The 22,045-nt window shown below is 43.1% G+C and overlaps 1 long non-coding RNA gene across 1 annotated transcript; it reads left to right on the top strand.

Annotated features, from left to right (window-relative positions):
* The first annotated feature begins 12,343 nt into the window (after positions 1–12,343).
* Positions 12,344–17,442, top strand: LOC115645830. The gene is made up of 3 exons (XR_003998838.1): positions 12,344–12,438; positions 15,760–15,764; positions 17,124–17,442. It is a non-coding gene; the product is annotated as an uncharacterized LOC115645830 (long non-coding RNA).
* The last annotated feature ends 4,603 nt before the right edge of the window (positions 17,443–22,045 follow it).

Below are 22,045 nucleotides of genomic sequence, written 5' to 3'. Positions count from 1 at the left end.
TTAGAAAACTACTAGCAAAACCTGCATGTTTATAATTTAGACAAAGAGATGGTATAGCTTTGTTTTAGAAGAGCATTCTGGTCATCTCTCTTTCCACAGCACAAACATTCTACACCAGACAAAAATGAGATAGGACTGCTCAACTCTAATGAATTGCTTTCCAAGCAGTTTGGTAATGAAAAGTAGTCATAATGATGCCCGGGCTGCAATTAAACAACAAAAATGAATGCAAGTTCAATCACAGTTTTAACAGTGCTAGGTGGCTCCTATGAGGAAAGATTCAGAAAAAGTTCTCCACATAATGACCTCACTCTGAAACCATAAGGTATTGATAGTTTGCAATAGATTTATCTGAGACTTAATTTTTGGTAGACTATAGGTGGGAATTGATACCTGGGTGTCAGAAAGATGAAGATGAGAAGCAAATATGGAGGGGAGGGAGAATGACCCAAAATAGAACTAAAAGACATGAGTGAAAGGGGTTGTTGAGCAACAAGATCATGAACTTATGGAAAGCGGAGAGCCTTTAATTCTCAGAGTCAGTGGGAGTTGAGGGTACTCAGATCTTTGTAGGATGAGAGAGCAGTATCTAACGGACAGAATACTAGACTGGAGCCTCAAGAGAATAGCTGGGCCCCACTAGAGGCTGAAAACAGAGCATTATTCTGAACTTGTTTACAAGTGGATAATACGAGGTAACTCCACTGATTTAAGTATAATTACAGTGGATGTGTTCCCCCCTGGAAACGAATTCAGAATCTAGCACAAAGTCTTTACTTAACTGCTTCCAGGCTCCAAACCAGATAAACTATTATTTATTAAAAAAACAAAAACAGAACACCCTCTTCACTCGGTAGGTATTTCAACGATCTCATACCTTTCCTTTCAAAATCAAAACCTAACGTGCTGTATTAACATAAAACCCCTAGAGGGCAACTAAGCTTCAATTTCAACCATCTTAAATATTCAGCTGCTTAACTAGTTTACAGATTATGTAAACTATTTCCTTCAACCTTCCATATTTTTCATTTAAAAGCGAGCCCTTTTCATGCTCAAATCACATTATTGCTGCCCATTTAATATAGATTAATCATTGTCTCTGGCTGGGCAGTAAAGTTCTCAATTTAACAAAGCTCAAATGTGGAACAAACTCCTTTCAACTGCAACAGTGAGCCACAATATCAAGGACCTCATTTAAACAAAAACTCACAAGACTGAAGTCATATCGGCATCACTTCTTTAATATAAATTTTTCCACAATAAGAAATTTATTATTCAGCTCAGATTATTCCGTGGTTTTGTTGTGGTTTTTTAAAAGGCAGTAGTGGGGTGAAAATATATTTTTCTGAGACTGTAACAAGAGTGAATTTGGGTCTATAATGATGGGTTTGCCGTGGAATGATATACAGTTGAAAGGAACAGATGGAGAACATGCTGGGATATTTGTCTGGCCCTCCTCACACACTATACATGGGTTAAGTTTTATATAGCAAGTATTTTGTGAGCACTGAAAGGGAAGAGGGGGCAGCAGGTCTTAAAATAAAAATCTAGAAAAAACAGATTAATCTCTTCTTCAGACTGTCTTAGATGACATATGCAATGTTATTGTAGCCATATTGGTCGCAGGATGAGACAGGTAAGGTGGGGTGAGATAATATCTTTTATTGGACCAACTTCTGTTGGTGAGAGACAGAGCTCTTCTTCAGGTCTGGGGAAGATACTAAGGTGATGTACTGAGGGCTAGCCACACAGTGAACTCAACAGTCCCATCATTAAAGGTGAAGTGAAACACTTGGGAGAAATAACTCTAAAGATCTGGGATCATGAAGAGTCAGATTCTGATACCCTTACTTTGTAGAGTTTGGTTTCTGTTACTGACTGGGGAGCAGAGCATTCTCCTAAGGTTGGTGAGGGGTGAATTCTTTCTGTGCACATGCAAACTCTGTTTACGAAGACAGTAGGAGGATTCATCGGTCTCCACTTTCCACAAGACCTTGCTGCACAAGGGGGAAGCATGCCAGAAGGGGACATTTTGTCTTCTCAATCCACCTTGCAAGGAATCCGCTGACATTAATGTAGCTGGGAGATGCATAACATTTCACTGGAGCCCCCTTTCACACTGTGGAAGATACCTGAAGTGGGGAGAAAAAGGCAGCTCATTCAGGAGTCTGCAGCAGGTGTCCCCAGAGCTCAAGGACCCATCTGTGGATTCTGTAGATTCTATGACCCCTTCTAGGTCTGTGTTTGTGCTATGGAAAGAGACGTAACCAGAATGCTCTTCTAAAACAAAGCTATACCATCTCTTTGTTTAAATTATAAAAACGCAGGTTTTGCTAGTAGTTTTCTAACAGGATGCATAGATAATATTTCAATTACATTCTTTAAAGTGATGGAGTACTTGTGGCACCTTAGAGACTAACAAATTTATTACAGCATAAGATTTAGTGAGCTACAGCCCACTTCTTCGGATGTGTGTTCCATTCTATGCATCCGAAGAAGTGGGCTGTAGCTCACGAAAGCTTATGCTGTAATAAATTTGTTAGTCTCTAAGGTGCCACAAGTACTCTTGTTCTTTTTGCGGTTACAGACTAATACGGCTGCTACTCTGAAACCATTCTTTAAAGTGCAGATGTCTAGGTCTATGATGGGGAAGAGATGGGAGGGCAAAACCTCCTCCACTCTGTCTGGCTCTCATTACCATAATATCACAGCACATAACCATCTTTTTAATGCAGTTATCCTCAGAACACCTTGTGATGTATGGAAGTACAATTATTCACATTTTACGGATGGGAAACCAAGGCACAGAGAGACTAAGTTATTTGTCAGCAGTCACACAGGAAGTCTATGGCAGAGCAGGGAACTAAACATGGGTCTTCTGAGTCCCACACTAGTGCCATAACCACTAGACAAGACTTCCTCCAAACAGCCTAAGAAAAGCCAAAAAAGGGAGCTCTGGATCATACCCTTAACGAGGTCATCACATTGAAATTGGAGAAGAGAGAAGAAGGTACTAAGAGATTTACAAAATTTCATGAGCATCAATTATTGCCAAATAAGTCATTAATTTTAAAAAAAAATTAATCCTCATTACATTCTGAACTGGTGCCAGAGATTCATACAAAGCTTCAATCAGTGCAGGTTTCAAAGCCCTTGAGAGCAAGAGGACTGGACAGTTCAGAGTATTGTTACTGCCATGCGGACCACTTGTACTGTATAAATCATCCTACAGAAATAATTGAAATCAAAATGCCCATTTAATGGCTTATAGGAAACTGATGAAACAGTCCAATGTTGAATGGAGAGCTGCCCACACTGAACTCCTTCTAACCCCTAGAGGTGATTCCTTGAGGTCAGAATTGAGGTACATTGGTGGGACAGCCTAGTAAAGTTTGCATTTCAGTTTCCAAAGGTTAACCTCTTGTCAATAAACAGAAGACTTTCTAGTGCTGATAATCTGGCAACTTTCATCAGCGAAATAAACACATCCCCCTGCCCTCCAATCTTTGCATTTCCATGTTTCCCTACTCATGATAATAAAAATCTTCCACTTTTTGTCACCAGTGACACTAGTAGGATATTCCAATTAGAGCCTTGATTCACTTAAGCATGTGAGTGGCCCCAGTGAAGTGAATGGAACTACTCATGTGCTTAAAGTTCAGAATGTGCTTAAGAACTATGTCAAATAAATATGTGCTTAAGTTCATCCCTAAGAACTTCCCTAAATTGGGGCCTAAATGAAGAAAGGCAAACAGCAGAGGAGGTTAGGGTTATTATTAATCTGCTGTGAGAGAGGGGTAAACAATTAAACCAGGGGTCAGCAACCTTTCGGAACTGGTGTGCCGAGTCTTCATTTATTTACTCTGATTTAAGGTTTTGCGTGCCAGTAGTACATTTTAATGTTTTTAGAAGGTCTCTTTCTATAAGTCTATAATACATAATTAAACTATTGTTGTATGTAAAGTAAATACGGTTTATAAAATGTTTAAGAAGCTTCATTTAAAATTAAATAAAATGCAGAGCCCTCCGGACTGGTGGCCGGGACCCGGGCAGTGTGAGTGCCACTGAAAATCAACTCGTGTGCCGCCTTTGGCACACGTGCCATAGGTTGCCTACCCCTGAATTAAACTACCCCCACTAAGTAAACATCTTCTGGTGATGCCATAAGAATTCCATCTGAGTTGCAGTGTCCATGCTTGGTCTCAGCCCAACAGTGAACGTTTCTGGAAAGTTAAAGCAAACACAGTTCAGCCATTTTGAGTTACGTGAAAATCTGGGGGAGAGAAACATCACACTTTATCCATATGTTCCAAAATTCTTGCATTCCCATAACTCCAGCATAGCTGAAGAAATAGACATCAAAATCAGTTTGTATTGAAGTTCCCACTACAAGAGTTGAGAAACAATTCAAGAGTTGAGAAAAACTTGTTCAAGTCATTTTCATGTTTAAAATTAGCATGTTTGTGCACATCTGCTGGAATTTTATATTCCACCCCCGACACATTTAACCAACAGTAGTTTACAAAGCTGAGAGGTGCAGATAAGGACCCGTATACTAAGGACCCCTTCAGTCAATGCCTCCATTAAGGACACCACATTTTAAAGATCATGGATAAAATGATTTAATGGAGTTGAAGCATCTTTACAATGATTTGGAATCACTCTAGCATTTGAAAAGGGAAAATGAAAAACAAAACAAAAAAATCCAGGATATTAGATAGAAGACATTAATATGCCACTGAATACGAGAAATTGAGCACTCGAGGTTTAGGGAATTCCAAAAGTTAAAATTCCATCTTTAGCCACAATGCACATACAGTATGTATCATTTGTAGTCTTGCTTGCCATGTTAAAACCTTAGGGCATTACTGTTTATGAATTAGATTATGCCATTTACACATAGCCCATGTTAATGGGGCAATACAAAGTAGCACCACCACAGGGAGAGCATCAGGACACATTCTGCCCTGGCAGAGGAACACCCTGAATCCCCTGGCATGCAGAGGGCACACTTACTATTACAACCCACTATGGTCTGGTCTACAGTGTGCTGCTCCCACTCTGTGGGCCTCCCCACACTGGGAAGGAAGGGGGTAGGAGGGTTTGGGTCCTGGTCATTCTACCCCACTTAGGGTGTCATCCATCTCCAACTGCCTGCCTCATTTGGGCTGCCACGCATCCTGAAAAGAAATGGGATGCAGCAGTCCCAGCACCTCTTGAACGGAGGGAGTGAAATTCTGCTTTCCCCTTTAGGCTGCACTGGGTGGAGGTGAAACAGAAGGCCCCATTAGCTCTCCACTTCCATCCACATAAGGGCCAGACATTCTAGCTATCTAGATAGTTGTCTTATGCTATTTAATCTATACCATAAAATTTACAGAAAGGAAAACATGGCTAAATTAATGTTGTGGCAAAGGCCCTAACTTCTGGAACTCCCTGTCTTGACTGTTCGATTTCTTGACCTTAATATTACATACTACAAATTGTTACCCCGACGGAATTCTATGCCAAAAAAATAAAACTTATGCACACAATATTTTAAAATGCTGAAAGTTTTATTTGTCAATAAATAAATGTGGCTCCAGCATGACAGTGGGGAACATAGGCCACTGGCTACATTGAGGTGGAAGATCACCCTGAAGCACCCACATCTTCCCCAGTACAAGGAGTCGGCAATGAGGCTGCACCTGACCCTAACACAGTGCAAGGGCTGAGCCTGCCCCAAAAACACCCCGGGGCCCTGACCCTCTGCGCCACATGTGGATGGGCAGGATCAGCCCAGCAGGATCCAAGTGTGGAGGGGCTTAGTGTTGGGGAATCCAGGCACGGGATGACTGGTTTCTGTGTGGGGCAATCTGAGTGCAGGCGGCTCAATGGGAGATCTGGATGCATAGGGACTCACTGGGGGGTGGGGGTGCAGGGGCAATGGGACTGTGCAGGGGATCCAGATGAAGGTGGTTAGGGCTCAGCGCTGGGGGTGGCGGGGTAAGGGGAGATGGGGCTCAGCGGGGGAAGGTCTGAGTGTGGTGGGTTCAGTGGGGAGGTCCAGGTGCTGGGGGAGTGGGGCTTGATGGGGAGGTCCAAGTGCAGGTGGTTGGGACTCAGTGAGGGTATGTGGGGGGCTCGTTGGCATGGTCCAGGTGTAGAGGTAGGGTGAGGGTTCAATGGGCCTGCTTAATGGGGGAGTCCCAGCTGCTGCTGAGGGAACACTGCATGCCAGGTTCCCGCTTCCCCCGTGATTCCCCTATCGCCTTTTTCTTCCCCATCTCATCCCCCGCCCCACATTCCCCTCCTCCTGCCCTATTCCACCCCCTTCCTTCCCCACTGCCTCTTTCCCCCACCCCCTCACCCTCCTTCCTCATTTCCCCCCACACACACCCCTTACCCAGTAGGGTTGCCAAAACTCCAAGACTGGCCTGAAGTCTCCAGGAATTAAAGATTATGTCAGGTGATTAAATCTCCAGGAATATGTCCAATCAAAATGGGCAACTCTATTACCCAGCCCCTCCGTGGGCACTCAGTTGCATAGAAAACAGGAAGGCTCCCAGCACACAGAAAGAGAGCACAACTGGCACTGGGACCCAGGAGGCAGCGTTTAACAGCAAAGTGAGCTAGCTGAGATACAACCTCCTTCAGCTGGGCAGCTCTGCAGAAATGGGGGGGGGGAACAGTGGCACATAACCCCATGTATCCCCCCTATTGTCTTGCCTCTGTTTGAGGGGGGGACAATCCCCTCCCCCCAAACTGCACCCATGGTCACCCTCCAGCCCCACATGGCTTCCCTTTGCTTCCCTGCCATTTTCGGCACGGAAGCACAGGAGTTCTGCAGGGAGTAGGGTGTTTTCTGCAGGCATGCAGTCCCGCAGAATTCCCCCAGGAGTAAAACTGTATCTAAATCAGTGGTTCCCAAACAGAGGTTCACCAAACATTTCAGGGGGTTCACCAAAAAAATTTCACTAATGGCAGCCAGAGGACCCCGGGCATTGGAGGCAGCAGGTGGGACCCAGTTCCAGGGAAGACAGCCCAAGCCCCAGGGAGAGCAGGGCCAGGCAGTTGGGGCTGGCAACCCGAGCCCTGCCCTTGTCAGCGGGGGAGCCAGCAGCCCAAACCCCAGCACTCCACATGAGACTGGCAGCCCAAGCGCCAGGAAGAACGGGGCCAGGCAGTTGGGGCCAGCAGCCAGGGCCAGTGCAAGGATATTTTGCGCCCTAGGTGAAACTTCCATCTTGCGCCCCCCCCCCAATCACATACATTATATACAATACACGGTCACAGAGTAACATGTTATAATTTAGAATTTATGTTTCCGCGCTTTAAGTTTAGCAAATTTAGAAAGAAGTTCCTCCAAGTCAATGCTGTGAGCAATGTCATGTTCTATTGACAAGGTAGATAGCCCAACAAGTCTTTGTTGCAACATTGATGTTCGCATATATGTTTTTATCAACTTGAGCTTCGAGAAGCTTCGCTCACCACTGGCCACAGAAATTGGGAGAGTCAAGAGGATGCGAAGAGCAATAACTGTGTTAGGGACACTGTCAGCTTATTTTCCCATATGAAGTTCAATACATCTTGCGGTGATGAACTCCTTTGGACTCGTCTTGCAATAGCTTGCAATTCACTGCACAAGTAAAAGGCATCAATATCTTTGGATTCACCATGTTGCAAAGCTTTCTCCAGATTCAAGCAATGTTCCATAATTTGCTTTGGTGTTTTATTTTGCAAACTGTAAACATCATATATGAAGCCAAATACTGAACTAATTTGCTGCATCAATGTGAATCTTTCTTCAACCGAACGTATTGCTGTGTCAATGACTGCAAAGTAAAAGTTCACTTTGAATTTTTCTTTCGGATCATAAATAGTTTCATCATCTGCTTCATATGTGAACTGCTTCCTCTTCTTTCTAATACAGATTGGATCTGGTTCAAAAAGTGCCGGTACATCCAACTCCTTCGCAAGTTCACCTACATCTACCAATGTTTTCTCAAAGGCTGCGTCACTTCTGCGGCCCACAAGAAACTTCTTGGTTTCTCCAAGTTGATTAATGGCATCACGTATATCAAATTCTTTTGCCTGAAGTTGTTTGCTAGTTATGTTGATCTCAAACAATATGTCATACCACAAAACAAGAGAAACAAGAAACTTGAAACTAGAAATGGCTTTTGTAAGAGCCTTTGCATCAACTCGTGATGTATTGCCAGATGATCCTGTCAGAGTATTGTCTTCATAGATGTCTACCAGAGCATCACAGATGTCACCAATGAAAGCAGGATGGAAAAGCTCCCCCCTAAGAAGACCTAAGACGTGATGGCTGGATACATAAACAGACACCTGTCCCTCACAGGAACTACCTCATAACATGTCAATTTTGCTCAGGACAGAACATCACAGAGGAATACTATGCATTCAGTGGTCTCTACACTGGCCAAGCAACAGCATGACGACTAACCTAACCAGTCCATCCAACTTTTTTGACTGCTTCTTGGGCACTGGTGAGGGGTAGCGGTGCCAGACTGAGCCCAGTGATGGGTGCACTACAAATCTACAAACTGAGGCAAGGTGCTGGGCCTAGAGTCCTGCTGAGACTGCTGTCCTGCACCAAGTGGAGCACAGCCTCCATGAGGAGAGAACTCAAACAAATATCACGCTCCTTCTGCATGATTCCCCCAAGCACTTCTTCAGGCAGCTGCTATGGGGGTCACTCACAGGCAAAACACAGCAGCAGGACTTAAAACTCAGACAGGGCCGCCCAGAGGACTCAGGGGGCCTTGGGCAAAGCAAAATCGGGGGCCCCTTCCATAAAACATTTGCAATACTATAGTAACATGTATTAGGAAATGTAAAAAATAACTAGTGAAATACATTCAAAAATTAATTTGTAATAATTTGAAAATAAACTAAATACAGTATTTAAAAACATTAAAAGCTGTAATGGTCTGTATACACTTGCAATTACATAATGGGCAGTTGCTGGGTGATTGTGATAGTTGGTACCAATGGGCTGTTGTTGCCTGGGGGTGGTGCTGTTGTTGCCCACGGCTGGGTGGGGAGCTGGGCTCTGGGTTCAGGGGTGCCCAGCTCACAGGGGCTGGGCTCAGGGATGTGGGGAGATAGGGTCAGGGGGGTGTCCAGCTCAGAGGGGCTGGGCTCAGAGCTGGGGTTCAGGGCTGTGGGGGGGGATGGGTTTGAGGGGGTTTCCAGCTCAGAAGGACTAGGTTCGGAGCTGGGGGTCAGGGCTGTGAGGGGGATGGGGTCAGCGGGTGCCTGGGAGAACTGGGGCAGCTCAGCTCTGCAGGCTGCTGTTCTCTCCAGCCATCCAGGCACAAGGGGAGCGGGAGCAGGAGCAGAGATTAGCCAAGGACCAAGAGGGCAGGAGCACAGGCACCTGAGGCCGACCTGTGGGGAGGCACTTGCTTACCTTGCCAAATGCATGAGCGTTGGGGTCCTCCTTTCTTCCTCCGCTCCACCAGACCACTGCTGAGGCTCTTTTCTTCTCCGTGCCCCTCGCTGGGGCTGACGTGGAGGCTGAGCCAGGGGATAACTGCGGCTTTCCTCCAGAAGCGAAGCCCTGGTGTTGCGCCGCTGTCGCAGGGCCCCTGCCACGTGCCCTAAGCAGAGCTGCGCAGCTCTGCCCAGCCGCCGGCGCCACCGCCGGCAACTAGAAAAATTGCAGAGGCTGGAGCCCCTGCTCTGGGAGGGAGAGGGATTCTGAGCCTCTGCCTGCAGCTCAGGGATTCCCCTGAGTCAGCGCAGCCGCCGTCAGCCCGAACCTCTGGACTGCCAGGCCGGCACCCTGACTCCGGGGGCGCCCTAGGCTGCCGGGCTGCCGCGGCGGCGCGCTGACCCCGGGGGCACCCTGGGCTGCCGGCTGCAGGCAGCTGCTTCCGCGGGCAGCTCAGACTACCTCTCCAGCAGCAGCGGCTGCAACCATATAAAAAAATTTTTGGGGACGCCGCTTTTTGGTGCCCTCAAATCTTGGCACCCTAGGCAACAGCCTAGTTTGCCTAAATGGTTGCACCGGCCCTGCCAACAGCCCGAACCCCGTCAGCAGGGGAGCCGGCAGCCTGAACCCCAGCGCTCTGCACGGGGCTGGCAGCCCGAGCCCCAGGAACAGCGGGGTCAGGCAGTTGGGGCCAGCAACCCAAGCCCTGCCCCCATCAGCGGGAGAGCCGGCAGCCTGAACCCCAGCGCTCCGTGCAGGGCCGGCACCCCAAGCCCTGCCCCTGTTAGCAGGGGAGCCATCAACATGAACCCCAGTGCTCTGTAACGGGCTAGCAGCCCGAACCCCAGGGACAGCGAGGCCGGGCAGTTTGGGCTGGCAGCCCGAGACCTGCCCCCGTCAGCAGGGGAGCCAGTAGCCCGATCCCTAGCACTCCGCACAGGGCTGGCAGCCTGAGCCCCAGGAAGAGCTGGGCTGGGCAGTTGGGGCCGGCAGCCCTGCCCAGGGAGTCAGCGGGACCTGCAGCGCACGCTCAGTGGACCGGAGCACTCAACGGGGTCATCCAGCCGAAGCCCCACAGAGTGCAGAGCCAGCAGCCCAGACCCTGGCGTGGGGCCAGTAGCCTGAGCCCCACGGTGGGCAGACCGGCAGCTGAGACCCCACATGCACAGGTGGCTGCTCAGACCCCTGTCTTTGTCGGACAGGGGAAGTTGGCAACGAGGGCAGAGTGAGCAGGGGCCATGCTGCACGTGGGGGATGGGCCAAGCTAATTTGTCCCTCGCAGGGAACCCTTGTGGCGGAAGTAAAGCTGTTTGTGATCAAAACCAGGCAGAAGCACGTTGTGGCCAGTGTAGCAGTGTTAAGGTGCCTCAGTAATTATCATTGTCTCTGGAATGCTGTTTTGCTTCAGTGAGACTTGAGTGAATCTTCTCATTTTCTAGTTTGTTGGTTGTTAGCAGTTTGTGTTACCAGACCTGAGACTTTTTTCTTCTCCAAAAGCAGCTGCTTTTACAGATCCAGACTAACATGGCAAAGCAAAGCAAAGCAAGCGCAACCATCACACTGAGGAACTTTAAACTTAAATCCCTGGAAATATTCATTTTTAGGAGGGGGTTCACAAGATTTCACAATTTCGTGAAAGAGGTTCACGGGCTGTTAAAGTTTGGGAACCACTGATCTAAATGAAATACCTGGTCATCATCATCATCCCCCCCACAGCAAGATGAATGGAAAGAAGACTATCAAGAAAGTTTATATATGTTAGCAAGGATTGTTTAAAAAAAATATTAGACAAAAGCAAAGAGAAGGAAGAAATGAAGGAGGAAACCAGAACAAGGGATGGCAAAGATTAACAGGGGGTGTGAGCAGGGAGGTAGTTTTCACTGTAGCCCTTACCAATTATTTTGACTAGAGTTCAGATTCACACATAAAACTACTACCCCAAAGCCTGAAAAAAGTAACTGAAGCCTAATAGTTGCAGGCTACGAATTCAAATATCCTGCTAAAACTTCTCTATTTTAAAGTCACAATGTCATATGCTTCTCCTAAACCATAGTGGGGAATGAGCAGTAACATCACCAGCAGCTATCCTGCAAAAATAAATGAACAATTTCTGATGTTTTTACAGACTGTCCCAAACTTTTCTTTTAAATTTTTGTTTTTCATTCAGACCATTACTGGGAGCCCTCCAGGTGCACAGGAGTGTTTAAAAGTATTTCTATTGACTTATTTTCACATCATAGCTGCTTCATATTCCACCTCCCCCCCCCCCAACGAAATACTGACTGTTTTATTTAAAATAAAACATTTGCTCATTCTTTTGATAATGGAATAACAAAAAGATATTTTTAAAAGAAGAGGGCCTTCTGTTGCAGCAGTAAAGTAGAACAGGGATTTGCTACTATTATCTGTTACTACTGGAATTTTTATAACTTGTAAGGACATTACTCTCAATATAGGAAATTGTTGCCTGTTAAAACATGCTGCAGAGCATTTAAGTCTATTTAATACTGCAATCCAGATATTAGACATACACAGTTATTGACCCTGTTCAATTAGCATATCATACTAACGCAGGGCAGGATCTTCCAAAGCAAGCTGAATTGGCTTAACTCTGCTCCCACAGAAATCAACAGCAGAATGGACAATTAGGACGATCCTGAGCACTTCTGAAAGTCCTACCTGTTGTCTTTAACTGTTTGTCACCAATATTCATCCACAAATTTTAACTGTAAGATTAATACACTAACATAGTATGTAGACCATGAATTATGTGTAATAAAAGTTGATACGCAAAAAACTTAAATTTGTATCGTTTGCACAGAATTATTTTCTTCTTCTTGCAGTAGGTGTTGACAAAAATGCATCCGACAAAGTGGGTATTCACCCACAAAAGCTCATGCTCTAAAACATCAGTTAGTCTATAAGATGCCACAGGACTCTTTGCTGCTTTGACAAAAATTAGGCATCAACACAGATCAACATAAAGAAGTCCACGAGTAACATGAGTACAAGCTAAAGAACAGTGTCAATATCAATGAGTATAGGCTAGTAATCCTCCCCAAATAAACTAAGATCCCAATTTAGCAAAGTATTTAAGCATATATCTGAACTTAAGGATGTGACCAATCTAATTGATTTAATACCACAATGGGTCCGTTCTCATGGTTAAAGTTAGGCATATGCTTAAGCACCTTCCTGAATCAGAGACGAACAGAACTGCTTCCTGTTAAAATGGCTTCATTCAAGTGAGAAAATGGAAGTAGTAACTATATTCTTTGACAGATGCTGGGCATAAATATGAAATAACAGTTAACCCACACAGAGGACTGCATTGACAGGTGTGTGCCATTTCATCTGGTAAAGAGTATATCATAAATGTCCTGAAACTGAAAATCAGAGTGGGAAACAAACATGCCAAACTTTATGAAATGTTTATGTTTCAACTCATAATTTTAAGATGAAAAGGTTGGTCCCTTCTCTATTATAATTGATAACAGCATGTTCCTGTCAGTCAACCTTGGACAACTTCTCACCAACACTGACTCTTCTCTCTATATACCCTCTTATTGCTATCAACGTCAGATGTTGCTGGGCTCTTCCTTCATCTTCCCCAAAATCTCTCTCTTCCTCCCTATTCCTACTACGAAACCTCAGGTTCTTGCCTTAGTCATCTGAACCTCTGCAACCTCTCCTCTTTTATGGCTAACCTGATTTTTGCATCATTTCCTTCAAATTTATCTAATATCTAAAATCATCTTTCATGCTTCCCACTCCAATATTGTAATACCTCACCCTCACAGCCCGACTTCTGTCTGACCAACTTCCCCCACTCATTCACGCCATCTTGCCAACTTGGCAGTCCCTGGCTCCTTTTCACCCAAATGACTCCACACCTCCTGTCACACTCCCTCCCCAAGCTGGTGGTATCCATCCTGATTATGTGCACCACCTAGCCTTGCACTCCTTCAGTTCCTTCTATTTAATTTTTGGCGAGTCTTCTGATCTTAATTTAAAAAAATTAAATATTCTTTATAAAAAAATGATGAACTAACCATATGCTTATGCATCATAACGCTCCCACGGATCTTGTACTCCTGTAAACTTTGTCCTCTCTATACTCCCCCACCTTGACTAGCCATCATACCTGTGAGAAAGACTGTACACTTTTTGGACCAGAGACCTGTCTTTTTATTTTTCTTAAAAGTGCCATATACATCTACTGTATCATATGAACAGCAATAACTACAACAATGATTATGATAAATGTATTTGGGGTTTTTATAAATGGGAGTATAATGGGCTTTTAGTCAATAATATAGAACACATTTTCTTAATAAACCATTACGTTTTGTAGCTATCTCATTGCCATGGGCTCCATTAAGTACTATGTGAAGAAGGACAAGCATTTTGGGACCCTAGAAGGGGTAGATGGCCTTACCCTTCAGTGTTCTCAATTAGACGGCACAAAATTCAGGATTTATGTCCCACAGAAAATTCCAGTATTTTGCATTTATTTACACCCCTAAATTAAACAAAAAGTTGAAATGTCAAAATTTTTGATGGAACAGAAATTCTGAAAATTGTCAATTTAGAAACACTGAAACATTTCAACATTTTCAACAGAACCAAAATAATCTGACATTCGTGGAATAAAAATGTTTCACTTCAGTTTGCTGAACTCAACTGCATTTCCCTGTTGCCTGATGGGAGTTGTAATTCTGACTCCTATTCTCTCCTATGGGCCAAGGTCCCTGGCTAGATTATATTTCCTATAATGTGCCCAGGGACGTGTAATAATGCACAACACAAAGGAATGCAGTTTTATGGTTTTTTGAACTGATTCAAAACCAAGCATTTTAGGTCAGTTCAGGACATGAAATATTCCAATTTGGGTTGAACAGGCCTGAAATGAAATATTTCATTTTTATTGTCCTGGTGGAGGTTTGAAAATTTTCTATAAAAATCAAATTTTCAAGTTTGAGATAACTGGATTTTCCACAGGAAAATAATTCCTGAAGAAAATCCCAACCAATTCTAGTCCCAATCTTTTCTTTTACCTAATCAATCTCAGAGGTGATGCTGGGCAATTACTTAAATGCCCCAAGGGCTCTATAATATGGCATTCCACAGGGTTCTGTTGGGTCATCCATCCTGTTAAATGAAATGGGCTGCAGGGGAAAGATTGGAGACAGTTCAAGCTGAAATACTATCAGTAAGTGGATGACACACAGCTCAGTTCTTTTTCACTTGACCTGAATGGTGGAGTCTCTTTGCTTTGTGTGTGTCTAGTGGAGACTGAGGCCATGTCCAGACTACCCGCCATATCGGCGGGTTAAAATCGATTGCTCGGGGATCGATATATCGCGTCTAATCTAGACGCGATATATCGATCCCCGAGCGCGCTTATATCGATTCCGGAACTCCATCAACCCCAACAGAGTTCCGAAATCGACACGGAGAGCCGCGAACATCGATCCCGCGCGGTGTGGACGGGTGAGTAATCCTATCTTAGATATTCGACTTCAGCTACGTTATTCACGTAGCTGAAGTTGCGTATCTAAGATCGATTTCCCCCCCCCCCTAGTGTGGACCAGCCCTAAGACTTGAATGAAAGCGAGTTACAGTCACGGCTCAGTCTACATGAAAATGAGATCTATTTATCTATCTAGGCTCTATTATGGCTTCATTGCTGTGGTAGCTGATGCTGGTGGGGAGGCAGAAACATCTGAAAAGGGTGGTAATGTTGAAGTGTCTTCCCATTGTTATTGAGAGTTTGGCCCACTTTTTGTAAGAGAGGTTTCACAATCAAGTTGATGCTTCTGGGTACCCAAGAATCCCAAGATTTTCAGGTAAAAGCTGTAGATGGAAGCATCCTTTTTATTTCTAGTCTGACTTTGGGTGCATTATACCTGCTTTATGAGATCAACTTGTTAGCTATTTGAGAGCCCTTCTGCTACTGGTCTGTAGTTTTGACTATACTATAAGAATCACTTAACCAATGGCTCTTTTGATCAAAAGCATAGTCAATTTTCCAGTGTTGAAACAAATCATTTCCACAGCAGATACATTGACTTCAACAGGAGAAAAGTAACTTGTTTCCAGTGTGAAAGTAACCCCAGGGTAATATTAATAACATATACAGTATGTAAATATTTATGCAGATACATAAGGAATATAGTATGACCTCTTGAAATTTTAGGTTTATTTACAAAGTACTAACTGCATTATTCTTGAATGTAGAGTGAAAGGGGGGAATTACTGTTAAAGTTGCCAAGGAACAGTTTTACATGGTTAAGCAGATGCAGTTAAGATAGCAGTTACTGTGGAAGTCATATGTTGCATTTCCATAGTACTGTAGCAAGCACTCATTAACAATATTCATTACCATGTGCAGCTATTCCATAGTAACACGTTATTCTAATGTTATTTGCAAAGTTGCTATATGTGACATATGCTTCATATGTCAGAGTATCTGTAGATTTCTATTCCCACCAATGCAAGGTGTAATATTAATTACCCTGAAAGAAAACCAAGCATGTACTCACAAATAAGTGGTAAGAGTGACAGACAACTGACTACCAGTGATATAAACAAGACCTGAATCAAGTACTAAATTTCTGAGAAAGGAAACTATGAGGAATTAGCCAACACTGTATATAAGCTATCTCATTATGCTTCTTCAAATCTCTCCTTAAAACCCTCCTTTGCTGTGATGCCTAAATAAACCTGACAGTGGTTAGGCCACTGGGGTGCTGAAACCAGACCACTTCCTATCATGCTGACCAACAGTGTTTCAATGCTTCTTTGTAGTTCCTTGTCTATCTATAGATATCTGATGTCTTGTCTTATATTTAGATTGCAAACCCTTTGTTGTGTAGGTGTACAGTGCCTACAGCAATGGGATTCTGGTCCATGACTAGGGCTCCAAGGCGCTACGGTAATACAAATAAAAAACCACCACAAACAAACACACACTATGGAACAGATCCTCCAGCACACTCAGGCAGCTTTGCATCACTCCACCACTGTGCAAAGCTGTCCTAAAATTGACTTAATTGGCCACAAGAGCATTCCTTAGTACAAGACAGTGGTTTTCAACCTTTTTTCAGTTGCCGACCCCTATAAAATTTCACATGGAGGTGTAGACCCCTCTGCGAGATGGGAGGGTCCCAAAACCCAGGCTTCAACTCAAGCCTGAAAGTCTACAGAACAATGAAATAGCCCTGCAGTCTGAGCTGGCTGGCACTTGTCTAGTTGCTGTGTAGCAATGGTAGCATTGTCAATAACAATGGACAAATAAGGGAAGTGATTTAGGGGGAAATGCAAGGCCCTCAGCTCTCACCACGTTGATTTAAAGTAGTGGTGAGCTATCCAAGTGATGACAGAAAGACAGTCAGAATTGAAAGACTGGACAGAAGCAGGAAGATCAGGGTGGAGAAGCAAGACCTGTGAATCATCAATATAGAAGTAGTTGCTGAGCCTGTGTGAGTAGTTGAGTTAAGATGGCTGCCCAGGAATAATGAGTAAAATGAAAGCAATATTTCCCCAGTTCTCAATCTCCCTTCACTGTTTAGTAATTGTTAACTCCATCTCTGATATTTATGCCTTCTACCAATCCAACCATTGGAGAAAGTTATGAAAACCAAACAACTACCAGTATTTTCTCCCTCTCTTTTTACAGGATAAAAATGCATCAGTTCTGCCAGAATCCAGGCACTTTTAATCAGTCTACGACCTGGAAGAACAACTGCCCTCCTGAAACTGGATCTCCAAGTTAACACCTCAACACATTGTTTGTATATCATCGCAAAAGCTGAGAAGAAAATGCATTCATAAGAAATTTACTGTTTAACCCAGCTAGGTCAGAGTTCCTGCCCAGGGCATTAATGCAAATACATTAGAGCAATGTCTCAGGCTATAATACCTTCTAGTAAAAGGGTAGTTGTTAACATGATGGCTTAACTATTTACAGTGCCAAACTTACAGTATGTATGTTGTGTAGGCAGAAAATTATGTAAGATTCTGATTCTTAACTATAATCCAAGATCAACTTCTTAAGAAAGCTGAAATGAAAGATTTAATAAATGGAATGTAAATAATCTGACATCAAATGTGTCATCTATGGGCATTAAACTATCAATACAGATAATTAGGTATAGATAATTAAAATATGATAGAAGGTAAAAGAATCAAAATGAAGACAGTCCTGGTAGGAATACGGCAATCTGGCTGAAATTGATATTCATTAGGGTACTCTTTGCATGAATAGGGAGCATTTGGACTCTGTGGTCTTTATCAGAGCCCCAGCTGGTAATGGCTGAAGGTTAATGCCTTACCCCATTCTGTTCAATTTTCTATCCTAATTAGTCCTCCAAATCTATAGCTGTGAACACCAAGTGTCTGTGCTCAAAAGAAACTAATTAATGCTAGCAAATTAGATCAAGTCCAAAGATCCAACAGCCAAACTCTTAAATGCTCCTTGTTAATAGGAAGTGTAGCTGTCAATAACTGCTGTTGGTGGCTATAATGAGGCCTCTTTCTTTCATTGAAAGTGATTTCATTTCTCTTTGTCCTGGTAAAAGCTGTTCTATTCCCCCACCTTTCTTTCTCCCCTCCCCCTCAAAAAAAAGAAAAAAACACCTAAGTTGCGGTGGTGAAGCTAGCAGTCTGACCCATTTCTTGTGACTAACTGGGTTGAAATGACATGAGAAATCAAATAGGAAAAAGTTCCCTCCCTAAATTATGTTTTATGCAAGTCTTCATGAAAGTCCTATCATTTAGTTAGAATATCTAAATGTTCATTAATAAATAATATGCTCTCATATTTCCTTGAAAAATTCTTAATTAGTTAAACAGAGATAGGCCTAAAAGCATCAGAAGTAAATCAACAGAACTAGGTCCAATTTCTTCAAACTGTAATTTACATATAGCTGTTCTGTTTGCCTAGCTTGTTGGAACAAAACTCAATAACAATAATCCCTCTAGAGGTTCTGTTAATTCACATAGTTAAATGGGATGAGAGTAAATGCTCATTGGAAATATATGGGGCTGACTCAGTATTTGTAAAATAGAAACTATTCTGCATAAAGTGGTACTATAAAGATTCAGCATTGTATTCTCAATAACAATGTTCAAAAGAAAAAAGCTAATTTATAACGACACATAAGACTAGACACTAACAATCAAAATGAATCTCAATTATACACATAAAACTCCAACACAATACGGACAATACCATTCACAATAACTACATACATAAACAGAATGGCCATATTAAACATTATTATAATACAGGCATTTTAATATTCTGGGTAATAAATAGAGCAGCAGAGGATAAAGATTTTCTCCCTCTCTCTACCTGCAGCTTTGTTGCTGGATTGAAATGAAGTTCTCAAATTACACTGATTTTCTTTTCTCACAAAAATCAGACTGCAGATAATAAGACAGCATACTCTTCATCTTCACATGGAAGGCTATACCAAATCATATAATCCATGATTTGTCTAATTTATCCAACCAGACTTTGCATCCTAATCTCAATTATGTGTCTTCCAACCAGTCAAAACAACAAATGAGCAACTTCAGATAAAAAAAAGAAGGAAAAAAAATGAGAGGGAGAAAGAGCTCTAGCTGCATAATCAAAAAGTGGCAATGTCAGCTGGCTCAGTTTTCATTAAATAATTAACTAGATATTTTATCCACCTCAATGTCTGATGTTGATATGCAAGTTACTCAGTTTACTGAATAATCTAAATAGTTCCTGAATAGTTCCAATATTTCTATTTTAATGATTATACAACAATTCAGTTTTAGTAATGCATTTTCACACTACACAAGGCAGGTGAGCAAATTCCATTTATAATAATGGATAGTGTATTCCTTAACTTTAAAGTCATTATATAGCTTTAATTTTCCCAAGAGAAACATGATCAATAAAATTGCAGACATGCTAGCTTTGGGCAAATGTATCATAAAAAAAACTCTTGGTGCTGTCAGTCATGGATCAACCAACAAATGTAAGCTGTGCTTCAAAACCCTGACTGCAGGAACCAACAGGTTAATTTGTCCCAACACCTGGAGAGTGTTTGAATGATTAATGGAACTTGGTCCTCTTTATTACAAAAGAGAATGAGCAATGCCAATGAATAGCATCAAGCTAAGATCTACTAAGTATTTCACACATTTTCTTATCTACATTTCTTGTAAGAGAACATAATAAGCCACTCATTTATATGGAAGTAAGTGCTACTTAAGGTGTCCTTGGGCATTTAAATATACAGCACCACGGTGTTGTACAAGCTTAGGAATTGCTCTTCTTTGTGGGTCTTGATATGTCAGGTGCAAGGGTCATGGTCTGGAGCAGGTGGCCCCTAGAGGGACAGAAATTATCCCTGTGACAGGACTGTTGAGTAAGTGCATATAACTAAAACTATGGTTGACACTGGCCAGGCTCTACTGTAGGGAAGCCTGCAGTAGTGTTGCATCCCATCATCTTCACTAAGTATCAATATGGGCCCTGGGCAGAGGAGGGCTAATAGGGAAATTGGGGGAGGGGAATTAGGAAATGCCCTTTGGCAACAACACTTTCCCAATTCTTCTTTGATAGCACTGCCAAGTGTTTTTAAGAGTTTATTCAGCCATATGGATCTACAGTTGATCTTTCTAATTACACACTTTTTACTGACCAAAGAAATTATTTTGAGATTTTTCACATTATAACAGTCTGTCCCAAGAAAGTCTTAAGATCACAATGGGTGGAAACATCTCCTCACATCTTCCCTTGTGATACTACTCCTTTCCTCCCCTTCTCCAGAAAAATAAACTCTAACCCAGTGGTCCTCAATGCAGTTCCCACGGATGCCATGGCGCCTGCTGGGGCATCTATCTTCACCTGCACACTGGCCTGCGGACAAGCATCCGCCGAAATGCCGCCGAAAAGCGGCAACATCAAGAGGAGTCGCCACTGAAATGCTGCTGATTTTCAGTGACATTTCAGCAGTGACACCTCGATGTGGCCGCTTCTCAGCGGCATTTTGGCAGATGGTTGTCCGCCGGCCACAGTCCTCGGTGGCTTGTTGTCCGCTGCCAGCCAGATGAAAAAGGTTGGAGAAAAGGTTAGACGTTGCTCTAACCTCTCACAAAAATGAATGTAAGGTCCAGTTCACAAAGCCAAGCCTCTGTGGTAGGCAAAGAAATTCTAATTTCAGTAGTCCAAGTCAGACAAGCAATAGGGTTTCCCAGCAACACTCTGAAGTGGAAACTAATCACATTTCCAATCTTCAAAATTTGCCAATACAAGCAAGACCCAACATCATCCAAACTGTCTGCATATATTCACGAGCGTACCTTGCTAATGGAAAAAACGCCTTGTCAGAAATCAGGTCTGGATGGATTAGTCTGTTGCAAGCTGGATCTGCATCCAAAAAGTTTATTCCTAACTGAACACTGTGATTATTACCTATGTATCATAATTACATAGTCATCTATACTCAATATCTCATAACTTATTGAACTCAACAGTTTTGAAGTGAATTGCAACAAAAAAATTATTCTATTTCTTACCTGTGGCATAGTGGCTGTGTACAAGAGAGTAACACTGAAAATGCAGGGACAAAGTTTGACTGTTGCCCCTTGAGACTGGGGGTGAGAAGAAGTCCATATTTGTTTCATGCAACACACAAATGATATGAATTATGGCCTATATTTTCAAAAGAGACTAATGACTTTGGATACTGACAGTTTTCGGATTCTCAATTTCCAGCAACAGAGGCCTGATTTTAAGAGCTGAGCATCCACCTTCTGAAAATCAGGCCCCTGCAAGTTTTCTCAAGATGGACACCCAACTTCCGCCCCCCACCCCACAAAAAAAACACTACAAAATGTAGGTATATATAATACATATCCTACACACATAACTATTCAAATACTTTTGTCTTTAGAACTCTTTATGTCCATCCCTGCCACCAAGTTAAAGAATTTCAAACTCCAAGGGTATGTTTTCTCTACCGGTCGGATAGGTGGGCAGCAATCGATCCGGCAGGGATCGATTTATCGTGTCTAGTCTAGACACAATAAATCAATCCCTGAGTGCTCTCCTGTCCACTCCTGTACTCCAGCTCAGCGAGAGGCACAGGCAGAGTCGACGGGGAAGCAGCAGCAGTCGACTCACCATAGTGAAGATACCTCAGTAGTCGATCTAAGTACATCAACTTCTGCTACATTATTCACGTAGCTGAAGTTACGTAATTTATATCGATCCCCACCCAGTGTAGACCAGGCCTAAGAACCTAAGGACTTAATTCTTCTCTCTGTTGCACTGGTGTAAATATAACAGTGCAGAATCTAGTCCTAGCTGTTGTCATGGTATAATTCCCCACTCTGAACCTTAGCATCCAAAAGATGGAGTACCAACATGAATTCCTCTAACCTCAATTACCAGCTTAGATCTTGTGGTGCTGCCACCAACCAGGACTTGCAGTGCCTGGTACACTCTGGTCCCCCAAAAACCTTCCCGAGGACCCCAAGACCCAGACCCCCTTGGATCTTACACAAGGAAAGTAAACCCTTTCCCCCACCATTGCCTCTCCCAGGCTTTCCTTCCCT

This window comes from Gopherus evgoodei, chromosome 2 (assembly GCF_007399415.2).
Source record: "Gopherus evgoodei ecotype Sinaloan lineage chromosome 2, rGopEvg1_v1.p, whole genome shotgun sequence".
Lineage (NCBI taxonomy): Eukaryota > Metazoa > Chordata > Testudines > Testudinidae > Gopherus > Gopherus evgoodei.
This window is presented reverse-complemented; position numbering and strand designations above follow the sequence as displayed.